Genomic DNA, 24,722 nt, shown 5'->3' with positions numbered 1-24,722 from the left:
CCTGGGTGCAAGGATGGACGCCATTGCTGTTTCGCCATCTATGGAGGCCACGGTCCTATTCCAGGGGTCGGCCGATGAACTTGCTGCTGTCTCCACGGAGGAGGTTTCGGATCCTAGGGGGCACCTTGGGCCGCTTGAAGACCGGGCTCCCATGCCCGTGCGGACCGTCTTGATTGCTCGTATGGCTGTATCCTTGGGACACATGTCCGGCTGGCAGCTGGGGGTGGAGCGCTGTTTTCCTCCTTGGACTGGCCTGGGTGTGTCGCGGCGGTGGCCGGACTGTTTGACTCTCCTCTCCTGGATGATGTTATTATTTGCCAGCTTTGAGAGGTTCATGGCACGGGCGTTGTTTTTGCCTGATCTTTGCTATCTATATTTGGATCACTATGCTCTTTTATGGCTTCGCCACGTCCGGGCCCATCCATTCTGTTTGGACCCTTAAGACTGTGCTTCACATTGCTTAATGAGAGGACTTCGGGCGGAATTACTTCCAGACAAGGTCAGGGATGAGGTGGCCTACAATCGATTTGCTTTATTACTGACAGACGGTGCAGTGGGTATCTTCCATTGATATTTCATTGTTTTTGTGCTTAGGATTTGTTATTCTTCCTTATGGTATTGCTTCCTTTTTGGGATTTCCGTAGTGTAGGGGTGAAGGGCGGGGCCGGGCGGCGCGATGAGGGCCCTCCTCCGCTTATTTTCTCTTTTTTTTTTTTCCTTTTCCCTATCTTTCTATATTTCGGGTTCTATTAGGGCGACAGGCACGCGGCTGGGGGGTAGGCCATGGCCACCTGCGGGTGTGCAGGGTGGGGGGTTGCGGGATGGGTGTTAGATTAGTCTTTGTTTCTATGGCCCTTCAGTCTTTCTTCTCTTTTAGTGTCGTCTTCGCCCATGTTCCTTGCGGTGTGTTTGGAGTTGAGGGGCGGGGTTTAGACTCGTTACACGATGGGGTTGTGCCTTCACTTCTCCTGTTAAGTATATTTTATCCCCTGAGGCCCCCCCCGTATTGCTACTGTTCGAAATATCCTGATTCGTACACTATCGCGGGACTGGGTGCGACTGTGCGGCACTTCTTCTTAGTTCTTTATTTCAAAATGAACCTTTTAAATCCTGATTCAAGCGGTTGTGTCTACTTCCAAATTATGTACTGTTATTGTATTATCCTGGGCTTCGAGCTGTTACAACTATGCGTATTGCCTGCAATGTTTTGATTTTGTCTAGCGGCCGGCCGTGATGGTTGTAGGCCCATACCTGTAATCACCTCTGCTACAAATAAAGGTTCACCAAAACAAAAAACAAAAAAAAACAAAAAAAAAACAATGATTTGAATGCTGGTGAGATGTTACATTTTAGAATTTAAATCTGAAATTGCAGGCCTAGTATTGACCTGTGACAAAACAGTTTTCTTTTGCTCCTCTTAAAAACATACTGCAGGCATATAATTGATTCCACTAACAAAAAAATAAACAAGGGATACTTTCTGGACTAAACTCTTGCCTACACCGGCCTTAGCGCAAAGGGCCAGTAAATGTAGGGGGCCTCATTTATGCGAAATGACGCATTGCTGCGTGAAAGCAGCGATGCGTCACTTCTCAGTGAGCACTCCTTGCGTCATTCCTGATGCGTCATATTTAATGTATGACGCATCATGTCGCAAGGAGTTACAGATACGTCAGTATTTCTGACGCATCTGTAAGCGCAAAAGTGACGCATTGCTGGAGTGTGACACAACTCCAGCAATGCTTCCTTTCACATGGGGCAAGCCCCATGTGAAAGGGCCTGCGTCAGTCTTACGCCTGCTGTGAGGCAGGCGCAAGATTTTGACACATCGGTGTCCTAAAAGTGATGCAGTGAAATATCATAGATTTCACTGCGTCACTTCTACGACCCTTCCTTACGTCAATACGCCCCCCTTGCATACAGTATACCTGGCGCAGGTATAATGTGGCGCAGGGGTTTACAAAGTGACATATCTACCTAGATGCGTCACTTTGTAAATATGGCGCAACAAGGCGCATTTTTTAGGCCACTGGTGCGTCACGAAAAGTGACGCACCAGCAGCGTAAAAGTGACGCACAGCCTCATAAATGAGGCCCAGGGCACTCTTTTATCATCTGCCAATTTAGATATGTGCATTCCTAATTTATATACACTGTTTAATTTATTGGCTTTTCTAGAATGATGATATAATCTAATGTGTTTTATTGAACAGAACGTTGTAGGTTTTGCTGGAACTCAAATGAAAACGTATTAAATTTTCTTGCGAAATTTCTATTGACGGTCTCAACATTCTGTACTAATATAAGACAAGAAACAACTTTTGGCTGTTCTGTAAATATGTTGGGACATACTCATTACGGATAGGAATTATGCAAAAATACATCGAATGCGTAAATGATCCATATACTACTTTTTGTTGAATCAAATATTATGAGTATGTGCAGTAAGTTAAACTTTGTCGAATTTAACACACAAAAACCTATGTCATCTATGTAAAATGGTTTATTGCCTATATTAGCAATATTTTGCACTACTAATTGAGTAGATATGCGGGTGTGCGATTCAACATGATGGCCTCCCGATAAGTCTCGAAGAGCCAGGCATAAGCAATGACATGTTTGCCAACCTGAGAGCATTTTCTTTGCTTCACTACTTTCTGCTGCTTATCCCCTATATGTTCACCCTTCCGAGGTGCCTTTGTTTTCAGTTTCTGTGCGGCTGTGAAGAAGGTGATACAAAAGGGGATGATGGATGGAGTGTTTGAGCAAATCAAACACTCACCCCCAGTCAACTGATCTGGGTTTAATCCATCATCATTATTTAGCTCACTCAGCCACCCCAGTTCAGAAATGGCCATATGCAAATCAGTCTGACCCTGTGCCTCATGCGAACAGTCCAGCCCGAACTGCAAAGATAGAATGTGAGACTGAAATTTCTTTTGATCAGTCACTACACATTAAGAGAATATATCAATTATTTCATGTGGTAACTGTTGAATGAATGTAGACTCTGCTTTGAAGGCCTGCCTGAACCATGGCTGAACTATAACTTGAACCTTCGCCATCTGCTGCCTATACCCTTTTTATCACTTATAACATATTAACTCATACCATTCATAATAGCACTGATGACATGTCAAATGACATTATGTATGATAACATGGTGCATGGTAGAGGGACTAGTTATCATTCATTTAGTCAATGTAATGAGTTGACATCACTGTGTACAGAGGTGTGCAAGTTACATTAAAATTTGGATGGTGATCAAGTTATAACTTTAAATCATATCTGTAACTTTAGAACTTCTATATTTTGTCTAGTTTAAGTTGGGTTTCTATACAAATAAATTATTATGTTTTCCTAACTATAACTTATCCTCAGCCTTTAGATTTATTTAATAGAATTTGTACTTTTTTATATTTTCAAAATATTTGTTTCTAATCATGTAATATTGTTTATTATACTATTAACTCTTTAATTGATTTGATTTGGTACTGCAGTACTTTAAAGTAGGTAAAAGTTAATTCTGATCACCAGCTTCATCTGCGTCACCATTTTGCTTTCAACAGTGGTTCCTAGTTTGTTACTCGGTACCTCCAGAGCATATGTTTTAGTATTGCAACTGTGGTTTGTGAACTATATGGGCATCACAATAATAATGAGATACTGTTGCATTATTCTAGCTTTTGTAAAACAGCATTTAATTGGGTTAGACCTCTGTCAATTATAGGAATTAGGAAGTGTATGCCACGTTTCCTCATTCATTTTGAATTCTTCCAAGGAGAAGGTTGTACTGCCTAGAGTTTGGGACTGCTTGCTTAATACTATGGATGCCTAACAAATGCCCTTAACTTCCACTCAGACAAATTAGATATTCAGGTGGACATTTTAAATACTTTAGCAACACATGTTGTAGGAATCGACACAAAGCTCTTTCAGCTAACTAAGCTGATCTCCAAAGTCCAAGCGAATAAAGAGAATCAGTTAATATCTTGCACCTGTGCAAAACTGATTGATAACATTTCTGATCTGCAATCAATAGTCAGTTGTATGGTCCACAAAGTAAAACTATTATCAAGTAGGAAAGTTGGGGGTAGCGATAATTTAACAATCACTGAAACCGTAGTAAAAAAAAACCCAGACATAAAATTTTCTCCACCAAGGATCACCAGTAATACAAATATGGTGTCCCAAACAGTAGTAGGTAACACTGGTTCACCTTTAGCATCTCCCAATACCCCCAACCCTAAGAAAAACAAGGAGTTAAATAGGAGTAGTTCAACAGGAAGTGCGTTTCAGGAGTAACAGCAGATGGTGAAGTTTTATCAAAAAGGGCTAGGAAAAGGTTAAGAAAGGCTCATAATAAGTTAGCTCAAGATAAAAAAATACCTACTGGGGTAGTAAGTAAGGGCGGCTCATTAACCACGAACGCCGATCCTGTGCCCCTTTTTCCAATTTTCAGACCCTTGATTATCCCACAAGGTACTAAAAAGGTCAAACAACCTATTAAAATAGGGAGCGAATGGTCAAAAGTAGAGGCTAAATTAAACGTGGGGACCAATACCCATACAATATCAATCTGTGAGAATCTATGAGGACAACCTAAGTTTGTTCAAGATGGATACTCCGTTCAGGGTATTAAAAATTCTATTAATCTGAATGATATTACTTTAACCCAAGAAGTTGCTGGGCCTAAAGTTAACATACAAAGCGATCCGAAGGAAAAGGGGTCAGTTTGGTCTAGAGACGATGGGGTAGTCCTAAAAGGAATTCAATGTACGCCAATTGATATAACTGCAAACCCCTCCAAAACGCATAATAATCAAACTATCCAGGAAGTACTGTCCCCTGTACAAGATCAGATTCCTCCAAATGGAAATTTAGTAAGTCCCATTTTATTACAACCTGATAAGAATAAAAAGGTTGAGTGTCCCCGCACTAGGGCTCAATTAAAGCCAGAACAGATTAAACAACAAAATCTGCCAGACATTTCCCTGTTAGTTGATGCTGAGAATAGGGCCTCTTCCGAATCAGGGCCAAAGAGTAATATGGTATCTATTAATAAGCCGGTTGAAAACTGTAAAGTGGTCTTTTGCCCCCAATATGTAGTTGTGGTCCACATGATATTTTGAATAGGGGGAATATTTTGAAACTTCTAAAAGCTACGCAGGATCTTAAGGATATAGTAACTGAAGACCTGGATTCTGAAGAGTTCAATATAGACGGTGAGAATAGGGAGATAACCATTACAACATGGCTAAAAGATGACATTGTAATGAAAATATTAGAGAATTCTAACAATTTTGAAAGTTGGGGGATTAAAGTATGGGTATTACAAGGTCAGCTATAGCCAACCCCCTTAATACCTATAGTGAAGGAGGAGGGTCCAGAACTGATGGAGGTTAATCAATTCAGAGTATTGAAGGGTGGCTCAGGATCATCATCAGCCTTAGGCAGGGTAGGTGGTATTAAAATTAAAAGTTGCCAGCCGGGATTACGGGTATGTGAAGAATTAAAAGGGGTTCCCAAGGAGGCTGATGATTGGAGCTGGCTTCCATCTAGTTTATCAAGAACACATTGAGTAAAGTCAGATTGATGTTGGGGTTCATTACATAACCCATTAACAATGCTTACATTCTGCTCCTGGAGTACAAATGGCCTTAATACACTTATAGAAGATGCAAATTTTGTAGGTTTTTTAAAATTGTTTGACATATTAATTCTGAAAGAAACATGGAATTTGGTTAGTACGCCACTTATTACGAATTTTTGAACACGGCAAGTAAGGATGCAGCATTTGGCCGACCAAGTGGTGGACTTTCAATATATGTTTCTTTAAGTCTTAAGGTTGAACATTATGAGATAGATCTTCAAGTAAAATGGATCCAGTGCATTAAATTAGTAGCTGGTCAATCATTGATTATTTTAATTGTTTATTTAAGTTCGAAAAAAAAAGGTTTGAGCAATTCAATTCATTCAGCTATGGGAAATGGTGAAAGTGCTATATTATGATCATAGGGATGCACAGATGATCATTTCTGGTGATTTTAACACTCATCTTTTATCATATAAAAGCTGGAACCTTATTCAGATTTGTTAGCCTAATGGTCCAATTGTGAATTTATCAAATAAAATGTAACAATTTTGTATGATAGAGAGCACTTACCAACATTTAATAAAACAGACTGTCCATCTATAATTGACTATACAATACTGTCAGATAAGCTCTCAGAATCAGTCCAAAGTTACAAGGTTGTACAAAGGATTGAGAGTGACCATAATCCACAAGTTAGGACGATTAGTCTACCCTTCGAGTTTCTAGTAGAAACTAGAATATTAAGAACAGCCCCGGCTGCATTTAACCTAAAGAGGTTAATATGGAGTGAGAAAACAGAGAAAGATATTATTGATTTTCTCTCGCTTCTAATTCTTGATGCAAGGGCAGCCTACTCTGAAGGAACAGCAATGGTTGCTCTTTGGCCCACCTTATGTGACTCTTTATTGAATAAATTCCCTAATAGGAAACCATCAGGGGGGGCAATTTTGAATCCTAAGAACCCAGGTTGGTATTCCCACCGCTTACTATACTTGAAACGCTCCCTTAATAAAACTATAAGAGCTTTGTATAGAAAAGCAAAAGGGGCATCCTACTTTTTAATGCCAACTAAAATCAGAGACTTAAAGAGGGGTTATAAAAATGAAATTTGGAGGGCTAAACAATTGTATTATGAAGAGACCTGGGCCAAACTTCATTATGCATGTAAATCCAAGGATCTGCGTCTGTTTTCGGACATTATTAACAACTTAGAATATGGAAATTTTAGAAACACAAGTGCCAAAATAGATGAATTAAGTTGGATAAATTTTTTAAATATGAAAATAACTCACTTAAGGAATTTGACCGAGGAGGTTAAATGTTTTAACCACAAAAGTAATAAGGACCCAGTAGAGGGGTATGTCCCTTTTAGTAACGGCTGTTTATCAGACACTATTAATACTGAATTATGGTCGGTGGAGAAAGTAAAAAAAAGTTTTATTTAAATTTAGACCAAATGGAGCACCTGGCCCTACGGGATTCCTAATGCCACTTTTAAAGCTAAAATCAAGCATTGGCCAGGGTTATTGAAGGCCCTTTTTAATGACATACTTAAGTCAGGTTGTATCCCGGAGTCATGGAAGGGTAGTATTATTCAGCCGATTTACAAAAATGGGCCTCAAGATAACCCTGCAAATTACAGACTAATAACCCTCACAGACGTAGATGCGAAAATATTTGCAAGTTGTCTGTTAGAGGAGTTAGAGATATGGGCGGAAAGAGAAGAACTGATCCCAATTTTCCAAATAGGTATTAGGAAGGGAGAATCGACTCTTATTAATTTGATTTTATTGTCATTACTAGGAGAAAGAGCATTATGTTGTACATTTGTTTTATCAACTTAAAAGCCGCATTTGATTCTGTACCCAGAAATATGCTTTGGACTAAGTTAATAAATTGGGGTATATCGGAAACTCTTAAAAATGAGTAAATTATTGTACTCCAATACCTGGGTACAGATCAAAATTGGCGTCGGAAGACACACTACCCGCCGCCTTGAAACAAATGTCGGCTTAAAACAAGGCTGTGTGCTCGCTCCCTGTCTTTTTAACTTATTTAGGTCTGATCTCCCTTCCCACTTTAAGGATGTATATTCACATTCCCCTGCTGTAATGGGTAAAGAAATAAAATATCTACAGTGTGCTGATGATACTATTTTACCAGCCCTGATAGTATTAAAAAGACTAATAAATCCATTTAATTTATATGTGACTCAAAAAATGTTAATAGGGAAAGGCAAATTAGGGGTAAAGTATTTGAATATCAATGGGTTGTCTACTGACTGTGTAATAGCCTATAAATATTTGGAAATTATATTTGATAAGAAACTGTCATTTAGACAGCATTTTGATAACCTAGAGGCTAAAGGGACCTCACTTTCTTTCGCTTTTCGAAAAACTGAAAGACAAGTTACTATGTCCCAATTATGATCACCTGCTTAAAGTTATGAAAGCAAAACGTATTCCCTCCCTGGACTATAGGTCCATAAGGGTAGAGATGTGAAAGTGTTGGAGGACATAATTGCAAGGACATATAAATCAGTTTTTAGAATTCCTAGACAAATCATACGTGCCAATTTAAGATTGGAATTGGGCTTAAGGAATCAGATACTTGTTCACTGAGCAAAATTTTATAAAACATTATTGGCATTATCCCGAGCCGATGAGGGCTCGTTGGCCAATATGGGCTGGTGCGAGATTTCGAAAGGCGATTATTCCAGAAGTTGGCAGGAATATTTAGTAGAGTGTCACCTAACTTTTGAATGCCCAAAATTGGAAGATGAAACAATAAGTAAAATGATTTATAAAAAATTAATTAATTCAACTGTGGCTTTTTTATCAGAAGTTTGGGATAAGGATGAGATGAGGAGGAAATCTCACTTCTGGACTATTGCCAATACTTTTGATAAAATAATGGCCCAACCATACTTACATTTTCATCAAAAACCCTTAATTAAAAAGAAATTTATGTTATTAAGGATTGGAAAATATCCAACCAAAGAAGGAACCCCTAAATGGGAGTCCAAATGGGTAACAAATAATTGTAGGCTATGCGGCCTGCATGATGAAATGGGTGTGGTGTGGGTGTATACCAGTCATGAGGGTATGTGTGTGTCAATCTGACAACTAGACCTGCAACTAAGAAATCACTACAATGGACATTTGGGCTTCATAGTGTTGTTGTGTTTTCCTGGTAGCGTAAGAGTGGCTTTCTTTTTTGTATGTGATCTTACAATACATTCACCATGTATGTAGCCTATTTTGTGACGTATTTTATTGTATAATGCTTTTCAAAAACTAGTTGTGGTAGTCCTCTTTTTAAATTAAACTGTGCAGTCTGCTTACGAGTTTGTTGAGTGTGGAAGTATTTTTTTTTCTATTTTGTATTCTATGTTAAGTGTGCTGACTTTTCTTCTTTAGAGTGCAGTACTATATTATTTTATAAAATGTATAAGTGTTGAAATCATCTTTGAAAGTAGAATGTAAGCATGTAAGCTGCTGTTTGTGACGAAAAGCAATGACGGTTCTCGCAGGAAGTGGGGAGCCAGCTGGGACCGAGGAGTCCTTGGGGTCTTCCCACGGTCCGCAATGTTACATTTGAGCCCCGGGGGATGAGGTCATTGGGGATTATGAAAATTTAGGGGTAAAGCCTATTTTTCTAATGGTTGATTTATGGTACGCGTACCAAGCAAGTATGTACGACGTACTGTGTGAAGATTGGAAGTCGTCCCATAAGCGTACTGAAGGAAGAAAAAGAAGAATATTTTTCAGATATTTATGAAGTGTATGTGTTTAGATGTTGGGTGGCTTTAAAAAGAGCCTTTGTGTTTATTGGGAGATTTTAGTACCTACAAGTTAGTACCAATGCAGAGTAAAGTTCAAGAGGAATACTCTGTTTCCCTCATTTGCAAAATGTACACCGTCTTTCCTATAGATGCCATCCATATTGAAACGTGGATTGTTGTGGTAGATGGACCCTATTCTATCATCTCGGAGAAAGGCAGAAACAGATTTTTTCACATGCTTCTTAGCTTTTTCAATCTGTGGACAATAGTGGTTGGACCATTTCCATTTCTGCCTTTGGCATATATTAGAATATACAAAGGCAGTTTTGGGGAACAGTGTCATCAAGTGTTGAAAGGTGTCCTTTACAACGGAAAAATAACATATATATTTTTTTTGTAAAATAAAACCTGGAACGGGATGCAGGGAAACTAGGGGTTTTGGGTGGGTAAGTGTCTTAAAATGTTGAGAAAAACTAAACGTTGATTAAAAGAAATGCAACATTTTTTAAAATTATTATTCTAGTATTAAAATTAATACCCGAGTATTAAAAATTAATACTCATGTAATCTTAACTGTTGAAAATTTTACACAGGCAACGAAAATAAAAAAACAATATACTTAACATATATTAGAATGAAAGAGAATAATTATTCGTAAACAACAACATTATACATACACATAGTCACCATTTTAAACTGTGTAGTTCCAAAGTATGTCCTACAACTCTTTCCATGAAAATAATACCACAACACTACTTTCAAAATGGATGCCAAAACGGAACGGAAAAGTGAAAATAACATATCTTTACACAAAGTTTTAAATGATAACTTTCCACAGAAATAAAACGTATTTAAAATAATAATACCAATGCTGTGTTTCATTAAAAAAACAATGACACTGACCGAAACTTATAAATACGAGGCAGACACCATTTTTAAAACAGTTGATTCTCAACTCCCAGAGTGACCAGATGTCAAAAGCTGACACTCTGACCTCTTCATCAAAAAACATACCAGATTGGATCTCAGAAGCATTATTTTTCGTAATACAAGTGAGTTAGTTAAAGTAATTTCTGAAATATTTTCTGAAACAATTACAACGCTGCACCTAATACGTTTGTTTATCCTGTTTAAAGAAAATATTATAGCACCAAGATAATACTATAATTATGGATACATATAGCCATGCAAACCCTACATATTTAAAGCAGAGAAAAATGTAATTAAAATTGCTTATTATTTAAAATTGTTTTCAATGAAAAAAACATATATTATTTTTCAAGCATCACAAAATGTTACTTTTTTTTTTATTAGTCGAACTACTATAAACAGCGTCGAAAAAGCCCACTTTAAATAAATAGGATTTTGCTACAGAAGCAACACTCGTCTTCAAGAATAATTTGAAGGTACTTTTCGATTTTTTAAACGACAATTCTACACAAATAAAACGAAAATACATTTATTAATACACATATATTTAATCTGTTTTTTACAGAGAAATTCTTTTTCGAGAAAATTAATAGATACTTTCTACTTTGAAAATTGAAACGTCAACTTTTAAAGAAGGTAATTATATTATTATTAACAAAACTGCATTTTTAAAATTTAGTCATTATTGCGGAAAAGATTGATAAAGAATAAAAACTGTAGAGATAAAAATAATTTAGAGTAGTCAATAAAGATGCAGCAGTAACGAAAGTGTAATATAGTGTAGGTGTACGAATAAATAATTCTATTCAGACTCCAGGTAGGTGCAGCAGTAGTGAAAGTGTGGGATGGTAAAGGAGTAACATTTTCTATTCTAAGTCCAGGTAGGTGCAGCAGTAGGGAAAGTGTGGGATGGTGTAGGGGTATCAATTACAAATCTAACTCCTGAAAGGTGCAGCAGTAGAGAAAGTGTGGGATGGTGTAGAGGTATCAATTACTATTTCAACATCAGAAAAACACAAAAATTGTGCAAGGTTAGTATATTATAAAAGATACAGTAAAGAGAAATGTAAATTATACACAGTAATGTTGACATTTTTAACTGCATCAAAAACATTTTACATTTAAATAACATTTCCTTTTCCTTATTCATTTTTTTGGAAATTCACATTGATCTTCAGATCATCAAAAAACAATCGGATTTCCTAAAGGACAACAACCCAAAAGCCAACCAATAAACAAAATAGCAAAGCAGACACCAGACCACAAAGAAAGAAACGAAACCAAAAGGTATATAAAATACATACTGCAAAGGAAAGTGTTCTAAGGTGCAGGGATATCATTTATTTGTCTATCTCCAGGTAGGTACAGCAGTAGGGCAAGTGTAGGATGGTAAAGAGGTATTATTTTCTATTCTAACTCCAGATATGTGCAGCAGTAGGAAAAGTGTAGGATGGTGAAAGGGTATTATTTTCTATTCTAACTCCAGGTAGGTGCAGCAGTAGGGAAAGTGTGGGATGGTGTAGGGGTATCAATTTCTATTCAAACTCCAGGTAGGTGCAGCAGTAGGGAAAGTGTAGGATGGTAAAATGGGAATTATTTTCTATTCTAAATCCAGGTAGGTGCAGCAGTAGGGAAAGTGTGGGATGGTGTAGGGGTTTCAATTTCTTTTCAAACTCCAGGTAGGTGCAGCAGTAGGGAAAGTGTGGGATGGTAACGGGGTATTAATTACTATTCTAACTCCAGATTGGTGCATCAATAAAGAAAGTGTGGGGTAGTGTAGGGGTATCAATTACTAATCTAACTCAAGATAGGTGCAGCAGTAGGGAAAGTGTAGGATGCTGTAGGGGTATCAATTAGTATTCCAACATCTTAAAAATCCTAAAACAGAGCAAGGTTAGTATAGTATAAAAAGAACAGTAAAGAGAAATGTAAATTATACACAGTATTGTTGACATTTTTACCTGTATCATAAACATTTTACATTTAAATAACATTTCCTTTACCTTGGTCATTTTTTTTAATTCACAATAAACATCAGATCATCAAAGAACAATCGGAATTTCCAAAAAGGGCAACAACCCAAAGGCCAACCAAAAAAGAAATTGCAAAGCAGAAACCAAACCAGAAAACAACACCACAAAGAAAGAAACCAAAGCAAAAGGTATATAACATACGTACTGCAAGGAAAAGTGTTCTATGGTGCAGGGATATTATTTACTTTTCTATCTCCGGGTAGGTGCAGCAGTAGGGCAAGTGTAAGATGGTAAAGAGGTATTATTGTCTATTCTAACTCCAGATATGTGCAGCAGTAGTAAAAGTGTAGTATGGTGAAGGGCTATATTTTTATAATCTAACTCCATGTAGGTACAGCAGTAGGGAAAGTCTTGGATGGTGTAAGGGTATCAAATACAAATGTAAGTCCAGTTAAGTGCAGCAGTAATGAAAGTATACGATGATGTAGGGATATAATTTACTATTATACCTCCAGGTAGGTGCAGCAGAGCGGAAAGTGTGGGATGGTAAGGGGTATTAATTACTAATCTAACTCCAGGTAGGTGCAGCAGTAGTGAAAGTTTGGAATAGTGTAGGTGTATCAATTACTAATCTAACTCCCGGTAGGTGCTGCAGTAGGAAAATGTGGGATGGTGTAGGGGTATCAATTTCTATTCCAACTTCGGAAAAATGCAAAAACAGAGCAAGGTTATTATAGTATAAAAGGTACAGTAAAGAGAAATGTAAATTATACACAGTATTGTTTACATTTTAATCTACATCAGAAACATTTTACATTTACATAACATTTCCTTTTTCATTTTTTTTTAATTCACATTCATCTTCAGATCATCAAAGAACAATCGTATTTGAAAAAGAGCAACAACCCAAAAGCCAACCCATAAACGAAATATCAAAGCAGAAACCAGAGAACAAAGAAAGAAACCAAACCAAAAGGTATATAAAATAAATACTCAAGGGAAAGTGTTCTATGGTGCAGGGATAATATTTACTTTTCAACCTCCAGGTAGGTGCAGCAGTAGGGAAAGTGTGGGATGGTGTAGGGGAATCAATTTCTATTGAAACTCCAGGTAGGTGCAGCAGTAGGAAAAGTGTAGGATGGTAAAAGGATATTATTTTCTAATCTAACTCCAGGTAAGTGCAGCAGTAGGGAAAGTGTGGGATAGTGTTGGGGTATCAATTTCTATTCAAATTCCAGGTAGGTGCAGCAGTATGAAAAGTGTAGGATGGTAAAAGTGTATTATTATCTATACAAACTCCAAGTAGGTGCAGCAGTAGGGAAAGTGTGGGATGGTGTAGGGGTATCAATTTCTATTGAAGCTCCAGGTAGGTGCAGCAGTAGGGAAAGTGTAGGATGGTAAAAGGGTATTATTTTCTATTCTAACTCCAGGTAGGTGCATCAGTAAGGAAAGTGTGGGATGGCGTACGGGTATCAATTTCTATTCAAACTCCATGTAGGTGCAGCAGTCGGGAAAGTGTAGGATGGTAAAAGGGTAATATTTTCTAATCTAACTCCAGGTAAGTGCAGCAGTAGGGAAAGTGTGGGATAGTGTTGGGGTATCAATTTCTATTCAAACTCCAGGTAGGTGCAGCAGTAGGAGAAATGTAGGATGGTAAAAGGGTATAAATTTCTATTCTAACTCCAGATAGGTGCAGCAGTAGGGAAAGTGTAGGATGGTAAAAGGGTATTACTTTCTATTCTAACTCCAGGTAGGTGCAGCAGTAGGGAAAGTGTAGGATGGTGTAGGGGTATCAATTACTAATCTAACTCCAAGTAGGTGCTGCAGTAGGGAAAGTGTGGGATGGTGTAGGGATATCAATTTCTATTCCAACAACAGAAAAATGAAAAAACAGAGCAAGGTTATTATAGTATAAAAGGTACAGTAAAGAAAAATGTAAATTATACACATTATCATTGACATTTTTATATACATCAGAAACATTTTACATTTAAATAACATTTCCTTTTTAATTTTTTTTAAATTCACAATCATCTTCAGATCATCAAAAAACAATCGGATTTGAATAAGAGCAACAACCCAAAAGGCAACCAATAAACGTAATATCAAAGCAGAAACCAGACGACAAACAAAGAAACCAAACCAAAAGGTATATAAAATACATACTGCAAGGGAAAGTGTTCTATGGTGCAGGGATATTACTTACTTTTTTACCTCCAGGTAGGTGCAGCAGTAGAGAAAGTGTGGGATGGTGTAGGGGAATCAATTTCTATTGAAACTCCAGGTAGGTGCAGCAGTAGGAAAAGTGTAGGATGGTAAAAGGGTATTTTTTTCTAAATTAACTCCAGGTCGGTGCAGCAGTAGAGAAAGTGTAGGATGGTAAAAGGGTATTACTTTCTATTCTAACTCCAGGTATGTGCAGCAGTAGGGAAAGTGTAGGATGGTAAACTTGTTTATAAAAGTGTTAATTATGACATAGTTTCTATTATGTAAAGGTTGGAGAGAATCTTTCTTTAATTACACTTGGTTGTTCTGTTGTTTTTTGTAAAAAATATTCTGCTGCAAAATAAAATATAGCAGTGATTTTTGATCGAAGTAAAACTACTATTATTCATGCCCTCAATGTTCAGTACAGAAATACATTCACTTCCTCCTACGGGAATTCTCCCAACACTGGCAATACATAAATCGGCTTTTGCTCTTGTTACAGAAATCACAAAGGGTCCAATGTTCTTCATATTCCTCACATTCCAGAAGACATATGTTGTCAAAATATTGTCTGGCTGGTATTCATCCCATTCCCATTTAGTCCCTTTAGAATGAGGAAAACTATTTTCATCTTGGTAACATTCTTTATTTAATTGAAAAATGATTCCACCTACTGAAGGCTTTCCATAAGCAAACAAAGGGGCATACCAAGCTTGACATGAATCATTATGGGAAAACAGTAGAGGGATAAAAGGTGTTCCTCCTTTCATCTGGTATGCAGGTATCATCCCACATACCCCACAATTGGTAGTGTTTGTAGCATTACGGGTATGATGCAACATCTGAAAGAATGTGTTATTCAGATAGGACTGTCAATGTTTCTGCTCATGATAAGGAAGAGTATAGTAACGAAGCTCCAGTGGAGCTGGAGTAGTTGCAACAAAAAGCTATCGAGCAGGAACTGCTTTCTCAATGAACCAAGTGGTTATTGCCAAAACCACCAAGGCAACAACAAACCCTACAGCACAAATCATTTTCCTATTATTCATTTCAATGACAACGATGCTCGATCTTTCTAAGACCCTGTTGAAAACAATCATTGGCCCTCTTATCCCTTGGGTAGCCGTAGATTTCTTCACCACGGGCCAAGACAGGTGTCACTACACTAATGCAGGGCTGATCCCCCCCTTGCCTCATTTGCTCTCCATTTCACAAACACAGGGTGGTAGCTCAACCAGTCTCGTTCAAAACTGCAGATTCTTTCCTCGGTCTCGAATTGTATCGCGATGCTCCAGAAATCGAGTGTTCCGGGAAAACTTCCGTAGACTCGTAAGATGAGATAGCTTGACCTTTCTCCGTCTCCAGAATTTCTCGATGGTCAGTCAGCGCAGCAGGTTCCACCAAGGCAGGCAACACACGCTTGCAGTGCGTGGTATGGAACCAGTTCTTTCTGTTCGTCACTCGAACAGTTGTCCTTGTAGCCAACAGCACCTGCTCCGGACCTCGCCAACTCGGCTCCAAGCTGTTCGATCTGTCGAATGCTTTTATCATCACGTGATCACCGGGATGGAGGTCATGGGTCTCACCTGTAGATCTGTCCAGAAGAGCGTCTCGAAGCAGTTGATGAATAGAAGTGAAACTGTCATTTAATTGTGCCAAATAATCATTCAACAGAACGCAAGGTACATCTTGTATGGGGCGTGGCTTAGGAACTCCCCAAATGTTCATCGGTCTTCCAAATACTACCTCATACGGTGTAGGCCCAGATCATGAGTGTGGCACCAATCTTATGGACAGCAATGCCAGAGGTAACGCATCGGGCCACTTTAAGGGTGTGGAAGCCAGAATTTACTCTAACTTTAGTTTCAGAGCAGCGTTGTACCTCTCCACTAAACCTGCTGATTGAGGGTAGAAGACTGCATGGAACTTCTGTTTGATCCCTAATCCTTTCAGGACATGCTCAACAACTTGCCCAATAAAATGAGGTCCGTTGTCACTCCACAAAAGTTTACAAACACCATATCTTAGGAAAAACTCCTTTACGAGCTACACGATCTGCAAAGGCATTTCCTTGTCCTATTTTGTCAGTGATCTTCTTGTGTGTGCTACACTTCATAATGGCATCTTTCTTCGGATATGCAAGTGCACTCAAGAGATTATGTACTAATTCACCGTGGGATGTAAGAAAGCCTCTTTCCTTCCAGAGTAGGCCAAAATCATGAACCACTCCAAAAGCATAGCGGCTATCCGTGTAAATGTTCACACATAAATCAGTACTAATCTCACACGCTCGTGTCAAAGCTATTAGTTCAGCTGCTTGAGCCGACTTCTGTGGTATGCGAGCTATGCGAGCTGTTTCCACTACTGTTTCAAGTGTGGTCATTGCATATGTAGCCGATGTTGTGCCATCCAGTAACTTCAAACAGGACCCATCAACCCACAGCTCCCCATCAACATCTGGAAGGGGTGTATTTTGCAAATCAATGCGACCCTTTGTCTGCTCCTCAGTAAGGAATATACAATCAAGAGGCTCCTTTGACTGGGACTAAATCGCAGGATATGGCAACAAAGTGGCTGGGTTTAGGGTGACATATTTCTTCAGGGTAATATGGGGTGCTAACAGTGTCAGTTCATATCCTGTCAGGTGAGAACTAGTTAGGTGTTGTTTTCTGGTCTGATTCAAAGGGCATCTACTGCATGGGGTACTAGCACCAACAGTTTGAGTGACAAAACTATCCTTTGTTCTGACGTATAGACACAGCTGTCGCTGCAACTGAACGGAAACATCCAGGCAACGCACGAGCAACAGGATCAATAACTGCAGAAAAATATGCACAGGGACGCTGCTTGTCACCGTGTGTCTGCACTAAAACTGACAATGCACATCCATTTTTCTCGTGCACATAGAGTGTAAAAGCTTTCGTATAGTCTGGTGTGCCTAACACAGGTGCAGAGCAAAGAGCTTGTCTTAACTGACAAAAAGCATTTTGACATTCATCTGTCAATGGAAGGGGGATCGGAGTGTTCATAGTCAAAAACGCTAGCAAGGGTTTAATAATGTGTGAAAAGCCCAATATCTATTGCCTACAAAACGAAGTCAAACCAATAAATGCACGGACATCTTTCTGTCTGGAAGGTACTGAGGTGTCTAAAATTGCTTGAATGCGATCTGATGTCAGTGCACGGCCCTCCTTAGACAGAAGGTGTCCTAAATAGGTCACCTTCAGTCTACAATATTGCAATTTCTTCTGTGATACTTTATGGTTGTGTGTAGCAAGGAAAGAAAGTAAAGACAAAGTACATTTTTCACACTGCTCAGGCATATCGGCTACCAACAATATGTCATTGACATATTGTTTGAGAGCCACTCCTTCATATAAAGTAAAGGAATCAAGTTGTCGTTTTGAGGCTTGACTATAAATACTAGGACTCTCAGTATAGCCTTGAGGAACTCTACAAAATCTGTACGATTGATTATTCAAAGTGAAACCGAACAAATATTAGCTATCAGGATGAAAAGGGATCGAAAAGAAAGCATTCTTCAAGTCTATAACAGAGAATGTAGTCGCTGTTGGAGGAACCAAAGTGAGTAGTGTCTTTATGTCAGAAACCACAGGGTACTGCGATACTAAAATCTTGTTGACTGCTCTCATATCTATGATAAATCTATAAATTTTAGTGTCAGTATCTTTTTTCAAAATGGGAAGGACCAGACTGTGGCAAATATTGTAAGGAACTTCTTCCACAACCCCCACTTTAATCAAATCCTGAACAATGCGTGTAAGTGCTTCTTCTCCTTCTTGAGAAATGTTGTACTGAGGCCATCGTGGCAATGAAGCACCCTCCTTGACACTAATATGCACTGGTGGAATAACCATTTGCCCTACATCGGTGTGTGAAGTAGCCCACAAAGTACTGGGGAGTGAAGCTAGGGCAATGTCCTCTTTAACAATACAAGATCTCTCAATCATGGGGTGGTTGTCATTTAAAATAACCCATACTCCTTCCGGAGAACATCGTATGGTGGCCCTGAAATATTTGAGCATGTCAAGACCCACAATATTGTCTGGTGTATTTGGGGACAGCAAAAACGGACATGGAGCAGTAAACTTATCAACATGAAGTGCAAGTGGCTGTGACAATCAGCTAAGGGAAGATGTTACATCGAAACCTATCGATGTAATAGTTAAGACAGACACGGGAGCCCTTGGAATCAAGTTTTTAGACAAGGCGCTACGAGTAGCTCCTGTATCAACCAGAAACTGATCAGTAGAACCCAAAACATGTGCTGTAACATAGGGACACTACTGATCTACTGGAACTTCAACTGATTCCTTACTCCATCCTAGGCAATCCTATGCATAAGCAGCATCTTGCAAATTAGAGGGCTCATAGTCGGACATTTGATATTGATTCCGTCTGTCAAAAGTATTAGCCCCCTCTTGTCCACGTGTATTATCAAACCTAGCACAATAATTTGTATTTCCTTTAGGCCCTGAATATCCTGAACGATTTCTCATTTGTCGCCGACCACATTGTTAAAATCTAGTTTGCGACATCAACATTATCGGCGCCATCTTGTCCCTTTTAGGCTCGTATGCGCGCGTAAGTGGCAGCCATTTTAAATGCCATGGCCCCTCTGCCCACTGCCGCTAGCCAGCGCGTCTCTCCCCCTGACCTCGTAAGCATCCCCCCGCACGCTGACAGCCCCCGCTCTCACATGCTTGGGCCATACACCTCCCCTTCAGCGCAACCCCGCCTCAGAGCCACATCCCGTTCCCAGCTAGACACCTCCCCTCCATCCGTTTCATGATCTCGTATCCTTTGATAAACCCCCTTTCCTCTGTGCCCGATTGTCCTACTCGTTCCCAGGCCACCACCTGGCCCTGCGGATGTAGTTTATTGCCCCCATACAGTAGGAAGCTTCTCTCATCAAAGGATCCACAACTGATCAAAGTCCCCACCCCATGAGATCCGATCAGCCACACACATTCCGGGAACTGGCGGAATATCCAGCTGCGCGACAGTCATCACCTGTTGAGACCGGGGTGGGGACTTCTACTGTAAATGTGTGTGTGAACGGGCATGAAGCGGGGATTCCGAGGATGTCTTTTCCGTACTTCAAAGTGTTTACAGGAATGTGTTACTGTCATAAAGATCATAAACCAGTGTATAAGAGGCCAGGCCTCAGAGATGCGGCTAGAGCACCTCGAGAAGATACCCTGTTGTCTGATTTGACGTGTTCTGCTCCGTCGGAATAAACTCCTGTTTCCTGCCTTCCAGTCTCCAGCGCCTGCCTCTTTTGATTGATAATCCTGAATGGTATGAGAGGCGGCTAACGCCGGGCAAAATACTTAAAGGTTCTTGGTCGAAATCGGCCCTTACCTTTTACAATTGGCGTCCCAAACGTGGGGCCCATCAGCAACACGTGGATCCAGTGGGAGAGTCCCAACGACAGAGTGAACGACTGCAACGATCGGGAAGTGCACCTGCCCGATAGACCCTCATCTGGCAGCCGATCATCCGAACTTCACCGGTTCCGAGCAGACCTCTCTCGAGTGATCTACGGTCCGGACTGGGAACCATCAGGAGTTCCGCAATGGTTACGGAGAATAGAGGACGATCGGGCGCTGGAAGTGGAAGACGAGAAACTGTCCATGCGGTCCGGGTAAGGTCGTGTAGCACGACAAAATTACGAAACGATTATTTGATTGTTGGAAAAATACTAGTATTGCTCATTGATTGTTTGTTCTTTGAGATATTCTCTGCCTGCAAACGGGGAAGAATAGAAATATTCTCTCTTCCTTTGCAGATAGTGAAGGGTAGGTAACGCGGACCTTTGTCCCCCATTGTAATCTGTCGTGCCTATTTTTTTTCTGCCCACTGATTGATTGATTGTCCGAACATTGACTGTTCGAAGTTGGTTCTTTGTGGTATTCTCTGTTTGCAAATAACGTAGAATAGAAATATTCTGCCTAGTCTTTGCAAGTAGTGAAGGATAGGTAGTGCGGACCCTTGTCCCCCATTGTAACCTGTCATGCCTATCTTCCCCCCACTGATTGGTAGTTGGTTCAGCCCGGACCGCTTATTAGAGATGAACCATTCAGCTCCACTGGAACGCAGCCCTAATAAGGACATGTTCATGAAGCATGGACTAGTCGCTATAGCCTATAGCAAGCTGTGGCATAAATATACAAAAAAGGATCGGGAAAGTTAGTGGCCACTGATAGGATCCTTCGATAGTGATAAAATAAATGTGCTGGAAACAGCCCTTCAAAACAATAAGATAACGCCCACTGTGCTTGATAGTCTCGGTATGTGGCGCAAAGAAGCAGAACAACGGAAAAAGAGAAATGAAGCCAGATTAGAGAAAGAGCTATGAAAAGCAGGCCACTTAGCTGCCAGAAAATTAGAGGAAGAGATTAAGGAAAGAGAGGAGGCTAAGCAAAAGCAAGAGTCCGAAACATCTAGCCAGTGTCCAGTTAGAACACCCTCTACACTCTACCCCGAGTTACCCTTGAAGCAGTGAACGAACGATGACCTACTACTAGGTCCTCCGATCATCCATATGCCCCCTCCATACGCCCCTTCCCAACCCATAGTACAGCTCCCGCAGCCCCCAAACCCAGGTGAGAATTGTACCAGGCAATCAAACACTGGGAGGGGACCTGCCCGCAATAATTTTAGTAAATGGCCTTGGAGAGGTCCTTTGTATTATAAAAATTGCCCTGAACCCAAACAAGTCATATAACAAATTGGATTTTATCAAAATTTATTTTTTTATTTTTATGAATTCATTTTCATTGTATATGGATATAAATAGTTTAGCATCAAAATAAATAAGCATCTTACCAACAATTAAATAGTGGTTCTGACTCCATACTAGCATACCATTAACACTCATACAAAAAACATTCACACCTCATACATCATACAACACTAGGCAGAGATGATTTTAGATGACAAGGGGACCGATGATCAGATGTCCGGGTTGGTTCAGTGGGTTCCTAAATAGGAACAGACGCCAACGCGCGTTTCGGTGTGTAGCCCCGTCCGGGGCAACACCTTCATCAGGGCAAAGTGGGGTAGAGAAGGAGGAACCACAAATGTACAGAAATTCTGTATGGGGAAACATATTAAAAACATATATTTTAGAAAGCATACTTGCGTGGGTTCAAGGCAAGGACATCCGTTTATTCACCCAAGAGAGAGCCTAGCCGTTCCTTACCAGCAATTTCTATAACACTCAAAGCAGCACCGACCAGCAGAGTGGTTATCAAAGATGGGGCAATCAACGAATAACCACCTTTTCCGACACCACGGATTCCGATGGTGACGATGGACATAACTCCAACTATGACCCCAACTATGACACCAACTACCCTCAGACAGGTAGACAGGACAATACAGACCGAACCCCACGACCCAATCGTTTTTTAGGGAACCGCCGGGGGAATTACAGACCGAGAAATCGGAACCCCCACAGAGGGAATTACCATCAGGGTCCTCCTCAGCCATATGTACAAACCCGACATCAACAATACTGGACAAGGTGAAAACCATTCCGGTATTTAACCTGTCTAATAAGCACATGACCCCTGAGACAGTGGGACTACTCACCAGGGGTCTATCCTTTGTGCCTACCGCTCACTTCAATAAATTTGAATTTTTGAGGGACCTATATTCTTTCTTCAGAAAAATACGCCTCAAAAAATTTTTCTCAAGTCGCCCCATTTTGGTTGACTCTGATAACAAATCAGGTCTCAAACCTCCATCTACGTTCACCCCTAGTTTGGAAGAAATTGGCCATGAGGTAGGAACATTTGAAAAAACGGTTACTCTCAAAATTAACAAAATTTTGAAATTTGTCCCTAAGGGACCCAGAAATCTAAGCAGCATTGAGGAAGAAACCCTAAAGTCCCTTGAAACCAACGACTCCCTTACTATAAAACCCTGTGATAAGGGAGGGGGCATCGTTATCTTTGACACACCTACCTACATAGAGAAGATGAACATCCTTCTGTCTGCCCATGAATACTATGTAAAAATCACCAGAAACCCGGAACCAGCCCTCAAACGTCGTATCCTGCAAATGACCGAAAGAGGAGTCATTAATGGTGATATCTGTGAACAGGAAGCCGAGTTTCTCACCCCTTCATTCACCAGGATACCGATCATTTATGGGGTCCCTAAAACCCATAAAAACCAACTTGATCCACCTCTAAGGCCCATTGTATCCATGATAGGATCAGCCCTAGAGCCCCTATCAAAATATATTGACCAATTCCTCCAACCTCTGGTCGGAGCTCTAGACTCCTTCATCAAAGATACCGGCCATTTCATTTCTAAGGTTGAGGGAACCCCATATCATCACAACAGGGAACTCCTGGTGACTTTGGATGTGGAGTCTCTTTACTCCAACATCCCCCAGGAAGGCGCCCTATCGGTAGTGCAAGACATCCTAACATCCAACCCCCAGATACAAAATTCCAACTTTATCATGGACTGCCTAAAAATAGTGTTAAAGGAGAACTATTTCGAGTTCAACAACAACTTTTACCATCAGGTAGGCGGAGTAAGCATGGGCGCCGCCTGCGCCCCTAGCATTGCCTGCCTGTACATGGGCGAATTCGAACGCATCAATGTCTACAACGAGATGTCGCCATTCTACGAGAACGTGCGAGCTTGGTCTCGTTTTATCGACGACGTTTTCTTCATTTGGGAGGGGGATGACATCACCCTAACTGAATACATTGCATGGCTCAATTTAGCGGACCCTAACTTGAGGTTCACTAGCCATTTCAATCAAGACAAGATTGAATTCTTGGACCTATGGGTCGAACATAGCAACCAGGAGATCACAGTGTCTCTTTTTACCAAACCTACCGCCCGAAACACCATACTGCAATACGGAAGTTACCACCCCCGTTGCCAACGTGACAACACCCCCTTCAGTCAATTCCTTCGTATTAGAAGGAATTGCACAGATATCAAAGACTTCTTAACTGAGGGAGATATACTTAAGGAGAAGTTGCTGCAACGGGGGTACCCTTACCGGCTGGTTAAGGATAGGTTCAAACGGGCCCGTTATTATAACCGAGAAGCCATGTTCGAACCTAGGGATCCCAACCCCAGGGAATCCATTGTCTGTATCACCCGACACTCGACCATCAACAACCAACTAAGACAAGCCATCAACTCCAGTTGGTTTTTGCTCAACTTAAACCAGGACCAAAGTGCGCTACCTAAACCCATTTTTGCATTTAAACGCAACAAAAACCTCAAAAATCACTTAGTGAGAGGTAAAATGCGAGGACCGGAACCCTTAACACAGAGCTCCATCACTGGGACTGGTCCAGTGACGGGCAACCATAAATGCGGTAAATGCCAGGCATGCCCGAATGCAATAGTGGGAAAGGAAATAGTGACTCCTACTCGTACCATCCACCTCTCTAAAATGAGCAATTGTAGGTCCTCCAACTGTATTTACATCATCATATGCCCATGCAAAATACCATATGTTGGTGAAACAGGAAGGGAGATCAGGTTGCGCATTGGAGAGCACAAATCAAACATTCGCACTGGCAAAAGAGGAGCTCCTCTAGTTGAGCATTGGATATCTAAGGGGCATTCCGAAATCGACCTCAGATGGTCCATATTGGAAAAGATTCAAACCCCGGCAGGCACTGATCCCACATCGCTGAGAAAAAAACGTGAGGTCTTTTGGATCTTTTTTCTCAACAGCATGGAGAAGGGCCTGAACGAGGAATGCCCATGGGCGAATGCCCTATTGTAAATTTCGGCAACGTTGTGCCCCGCTTTTTGCTCAGTGTACCCTTCTGGTCTGCCGATCGCTTTAAAGTACCCTAAATTCTTTATTATTTCATCTTTTTATTTCCCATTTATTCTTTTTTCCTCCCCGTTTTTAACTCCTGTCCTGCCCATCCATAATTAACATATCGCAGGGGGGCCTTATCTCCATATATAGCGCAGGTTAAGTATACCACCGCCACCACTCACAGTAATCCGTGACGCGGCCGTATTTTTTGACCGCAGCTTTATGCTAATAGCTGGATTCTACTTAGAACTAATACCTTCAGTTTGATTATCGTGCCCCTGGGCGACCGTTCCATTAAGTCTCATTACCCTCTATGAGATTCCATCTCCAACCTTTGTTTTTTAATGATGGGTCCCCATTATAAGATGGCCGCCGCTATTTCAATGCAGGGATT

The sequence above is a fragment of the Lissotriton vulgaris genome, chromosome 2_1 (genome assembly GCF_964263255.1).
Source record: "Lissotriton vulgaris chromosome 2_1, aLisVul1.2, whole genome shotgun sequence".
NCBI classification, from domain to species: Eukaryota; Metazoa; Chordata; class Amphibia; order Caudata; family Salamandridae; genus Lissotriton; species Lissotriton vulgaris.
The sequence above is the reverse complement of the archived record's forward strand: the minus strand, read 5'-3'. Positions refer to the sequence as shown.